The sequence below is a fragment of the Mandrillus leucophaeus genome, unplaced genomic scaffold (assembly GCF_000951045.1).
Source record: "Mandrillus leucophaeus isolate KB7577 unplaced genomic scaffold, Mleu.le_1.0 Scaffold641, whole genome shotgun sequence".
NCBI lineage: Eukaryota > Metazoa > Chordata > Mammalia > Primates > Cercopithecidae > Mandrillus > Mandrillus leucophaeus.
Window position 1 is genome coordinate 1,200,894 of NW_012106931.1, and position 5,523 is coordinate 1,206,416.

Below are 5,523 nucleotides of genomic sequence, written 5' to 3' on the forward strand. Positions count from 1 at the left end.
GCGCCCTTCTAGGCTCTTGGCCTGCAGTAACTCCAGATCTGGCAGCTGCACTAGGGGATGGGCATTCTGATTAACCCTGACTTTGCAGGTGAAGAAGCAGGCTCAAAATAGTGTAGTGAAGCTTTATTATAAAGTCACACAGTTCTGAAATATGGAAATTGGGACTCAAACATGATTGTCTCACTGCCCAGTGTCTTAATATCTGCCTTAAAGAACACTGCACCCAGCATGCAGGCGTTCTTTATGTTGCAAGAACAGAAAACCCCACTGGCTTCAACCACAATGCGCAGCTGATTCAACACCCAGCACCCCACTTCCAGGCTAATTCTACCAAGACTTGGCTTGAATGACATCATTTTCTTTCTCAGAAACTCTTCATGAGTCTTGCTTTATTGTTTAGAGTAGGAAAGAAATCACAAACCCTCAGTAGTCATTTGTTTCAAATGCCCAGTTTTACAGATGAGGGCACTGATGTGCATGGCTGTACTCTGATTTGATCAAGACCACACGGCTAGTTGGTGGCAGAGCTGGGCTGAAATTCCAAGCCCCTAGTCCAGGTCCAGTGTGTGTCCCTGTCCCACCATCTTCGCAAGTCCACTCTCTTCTGCTTGGCTTTGGAGCCCGGCCCCATCCTGTTCTCCAACACAGCTTCCCTCTGCCTCCTGAACACCCATGACTCATTGTGTCAGAGTATGCCAGAGTCACTGTGGCTCTCTTGGCCCTGAATGCTGCTCCTGGGGAGGTTGGAAGGAGGAGCAACACCTGAGGACAAACTCCTGTATTAGTCCATTCTCATGCTGCTATGAAGAAATAACATGAGACTAGGTAATTCATGAAGAAAAGAGGTTTAGTTAACTCACAGTTCTGCGTGGCTGGGGAAGCCTCAGGAAACTTACAATCATGGGGGAAGGTACCTCCTCACGGGGTGGCAGGAGAGACAATGAGTGCCAGGTGAAGGGGGAAGACCCTTATAAAACCATCACATCGGCCAGGCGCAGTGGCTCATGCCTGTAATCCCAGCACTTTGGGAGGCCAAGGCGGGTGGCTTACCTGAGGTCAGGAGTTCAAGACAAGCCTGGCCAACATGGCGAAACCCTGTCTCTACTAAAAATACAAAAGTTAGCCAGGTGTGGTGGCTCATGCCTGTAATCCCAGCTACTTGGGAGACTGAGGCATGAGGATTGCTTGAACCCGGGAGGCAGAGGTTGCAGTGAGCTGAGATCGCGCCACTGCACTCCAGCCTGGGCAATAGAGCGAGATTCAGTCTCAAAACAAAACAACCAAAAACAAAAACCAGCACATCTTGTGAGAACTCACTATCATGAGAACAGCATGGGGGAAATTGTCCCCATGATTCAATTACCTCCACCTGGTACCGCTCTTGACACGTGGGGATTATTACAATTCAAGGTGAGATTTGGATGGGGACACAGAGCCAAACCATATCACCTCCTGAGGCAGCCTAGGTATCTAGGGGAAGTTCTGAGAAGATCTTCACTCCTTTCCTAGTTCCTTCAGATCAGGGCCTGGGCAGGAGGCAAGGAAAAGAGCCCCAGTATGAATAGGGAATACTTCCCAGAGTTCAAGACCTGGGGCAGCACTTTATTTTCCTTCCTGTCTTGATCTCAACCTGAGGCTGTGGCCCATCTGCAGCCTAGACTATGGAGAGGAGACTGGGGAAGGAAGAGAGCTGCCTCCTTTATCACCTGCTTCCTCCTCACTGGGTGACAGGCGGCCTCTTTGCCCTGCATTGGAAGTGGCAGGAGAGGAGGGAGCTCAGAGGCACGGGTAGCGGCTGGCCAGAGGCACAGCTGCTGAATCCCCCACTCTGATAGTGGCAAGGCCCAGCTGAAAGGAGACTCCTTCTTTTCTCCACAGACCTTGGAATGGGAAGAAGGGATCACAGGGAGATTCTGAGTGGCCCAGTCCATGGTAGCCGCCCAGGGTGGGGGAAATGGCACTGTCCCAACCTTCCCCACTCAAGTGATCCCAGAAGCCAAGCTGCATATGGAGCGGGTCTCACGGTCTATCTTCAAGATGAGAGGTGACAGCAGCAAATGCAGTTGTGCCCCAATAGGGGCTTCGGTCTGGTGGGGAGCATGTGGGGGAGTGTCGGCTCCACAGGACATCTACCACACATCTTCCCATTCCCCAACCTTCCTTGATGTTTGCTGAGCACCTAATAGGTTCCCAGGACTGGGTAAGGTGCTTTAAAGATATTATTTTAGGCCGGGAGAAATGGCTCATGCCTGCAATCCCAGCACTTTGGGAGGTCGAGGTGGGAGTGATCACTTGAGGCCAGGAGTTTGAGACCAGCCGGGGCAACAGAGCAAGATCCTATCTCTACAAAAATTTTTAAAAATTAGCCGGGTGAGGTGGTTTGCACCTGTAGTCCCAGGTGCTCGGGAGGTTGAGGTGGGAGGATTGCTTGAGCCCAGGAGGTTGAGGCTGCAGTGAGCTATGATTGCTTCACTGCACTCCAGCCTGGGCAACAGAGCAAGACCCTGTCTCCAAAACTAAAAAAAAAAAAAAAAAGAGGTGTTCTTTTACTCAATCAACTCAGCCAGTCTTGCAAGGCAGATGTCATTGCCCTTTTTATAGGTGAGGACAGTAAGGCTCAGACAGATTCAAGTACAGTCCAAGACCACATAGGTCATGAATCCTCAGCTGAGCTGGGGTTTGAATTCAGGTGTGCCACTCCAGGCCTCTTCACCTCACACTGCTGACTCACTCTCCTCTTCTACTCCCCAGTTTTTCTCCCTGGGTTCACCTGACCCCTTCACACCTACTATCCTACCCAAGAATCCCTCTCGGCAATGCCCAAAGCCAGGACACCAAGCCATTTAGAAAAATGCAGTCCCAGGTGCTCAACAGTCTCAGCAGTCAGGATGGGTTCTCGGTCCCTGGAAAGATCAGGCAAAGCCAGGAGACCCAGGCAGCCCATGTCTCCTCCCTGGGCCTTGCTTCTGAAAGGTGAGGAGAACGCTCTGTATTCTCAGGTCTTCCCGCTTTTCCTTGGCACTAGAGCTGGGGGCACTTGCCAGGGTTTTCTCTTTGTTACTGAAAAGGGAATTTCATCTGCTGTGAACCTGGGGTGAGACATGACACATCCCCAAGTTGAGCCTAGGTTCGTCCTTCAAGCTGCCTGGTGATGAAGGAGCATTACCGGGCTTGGGGACCGTCCAATCCCACACCCAAGAGGCGAACAGCTGCTTGGCATTTCCTGTGACGCTCCAGTGCCCCTAGAAAAGGAAATTTCACAAGCTAGGAATGTCCCGAGCAGGCTGTCTGGGACAGCGTACACTGTTCTGAACCTGGGGGAGTAGATGATTCTATGGTTCTTCCTGCAGAGGTTTTGGCAAGTGTGGACTTCCCCCATAGCAGAGGTTTTCTGGGGGAGTAAGCAGCCCTGCCTGCAGCAAAGGCAGCCTATTGCAGATGAAGCGTGCCAGCAGGGCTCAGCATCTGAAGGGACTGGGGTATGCGACGAGACTATGGCTCAACACAAATGCACCCAGCATGGGGGCTGCCCTGGCTTCTGGGGTTGGCCTCTTGAGGGCCTTGAGCAGCTGGGCTCCAGAGACTTTTAGGGACTTGGCGCTGTAGCCTCTCTCTGGGAAGCCCATTCCCCATTCCTGCTGCAGTCCTCATTCATTGACTCGTTTGCTAATTCATTCAACAAACTTTTATTTGTTTATTCATATTCATTTTGAGGACTTTACACAAAGCCTGCTGTTAGATTCTAGGAACATAGTGATGAACAAGACTCAGTCTTTGCCCTCAAAGAGTTTGTAGTCCAATAGGGGAGAAAGAGATTAGACAGCTTTCTAAAAGTTAAGGCAGAACTTAAAATTGAAACAAACAAACAAAAAACAAACCTATAATGATACACCAGGCCGGGCGCGGTGGCTCATACCTGTAATCCCAGCACTTTGGGAGGCTGAGACGGGCAGATCACGAGGTCAGGAGATCAAGACCATCCTGGCTAACACGGTGAAACCCCGTCTCTACTAAAAAATACAAAAGACTAGCCGGGCAAGGTGGCGGGCGCCTGTAGTCCCAGCTACTCGGGAGGCTGAGGCAGGAGAATGGCCTGAACCCAGGAGGCGGAGCTTGCAGTGAGCTGAGATCCAGCCACTGCACTCCAGCCTGGGCAAGAGAGCCAGACTCCGCCTCAAAAAAAAAAAAAAAAAAAAAGAGATACACCAGAAAAGTGCTTGGGAGTGATGAGAAAGGAGCTAATTTCTTTAGGGTATGAGCAAAGATTCCCTAGAAAGGTGCCACTTGCATTGGGTCTAAATTGTTGTGTTTCGATATTATTGATAGATAAGTAAGTAAATGAGGGGCGTGGGATGGGAAGAAGAGGACTTTTCAGGCTGTAGAGACCCACAGAAGCAAATGTACAAACATCTTTTTTTTTTTTTTAAGACAAAGTCTTGCTGTGTTACCAGGCTGGAGTGCAGTGGCGCGATCTCAGCTCACTGCAACCTCTGCCTCCTAGGTTCAAGGAATTCTCATGCTTCAGTCTCCCGAGTAGCTGGGACCACAGTCACCCACCACAATGCCCGGCTAATTTTTTGTTTTTGTTTTTGTTTTTTTGGTAGAGACAGGATTTCACCATGTTGCCCAGGCTGGTCTTGAACTCCTGAGCCTAAGCAATCTGCCCATCCCGGCCTCCTGGAGTGCTGGGATTACAGGCATGAGCCACTGCGCCCGGCCAGATGTACTAACATCTAAAATATAAACCACATGAAACTGCCATTTTTGCAGGTTTAAAAAAAAAAAAGTTCAGATATGGGCAATTTTAACCTAACATATAATTGTCTTAAGATCTGCTCAAATTAGGGATGCCTTTCTTCTCTGAGTTAGACTACATTTTAATTATTTTAATCACAAGAAGGAAATTCCAGGACACCCCAAGTGTCCAAAGTCTTCTTGTCCTGGAGCCTATGCCCCACCGTAACAGAGCACTGAGCGTAGCTGACTCTTTGGTTACCATGAGCCAGCTCCTGCCGGCTGACTGCGGGAGGCGTTTTGAGAAATCGCGTGAGCTGTTCAAGTCTCCAGGACGGCACCAATGCACTTGTTCTTCCAGGCGGACAACAGAAGGACGCCCACAACTCATAACTAAGTTCCTGCCAGCCACAGGCAGGCAGCTATTCTAATGCAGAAATGTTTTGACCCTTTTTAATGTTTTCCATAGGGCGGAAAATGAGAGACAGAAGTTACACCCATTTACAGCATTCTCTCCTTGTTAACTTTTTCTATTTTTTATTAGAAACATTCAAAAAAAATCAAGTTATCTTATAATAAGAGTAATACATATTAAAACATCAGAAATAATATTTTTTCACCTCAGGTTGGGAAAAGAAAAGGCTTAAAAGTATCCAGTAGGAGTGTAAATTGGTACGTTGTCTATGGAGGGCAGTTTGGCAATAATCATCAAAATTACAATGTAGGGCCAGGCACAGTGGCTCACGCCTGTAATCCCAGCACTTTGGGAGGCCAAGGCGGACAGATCAC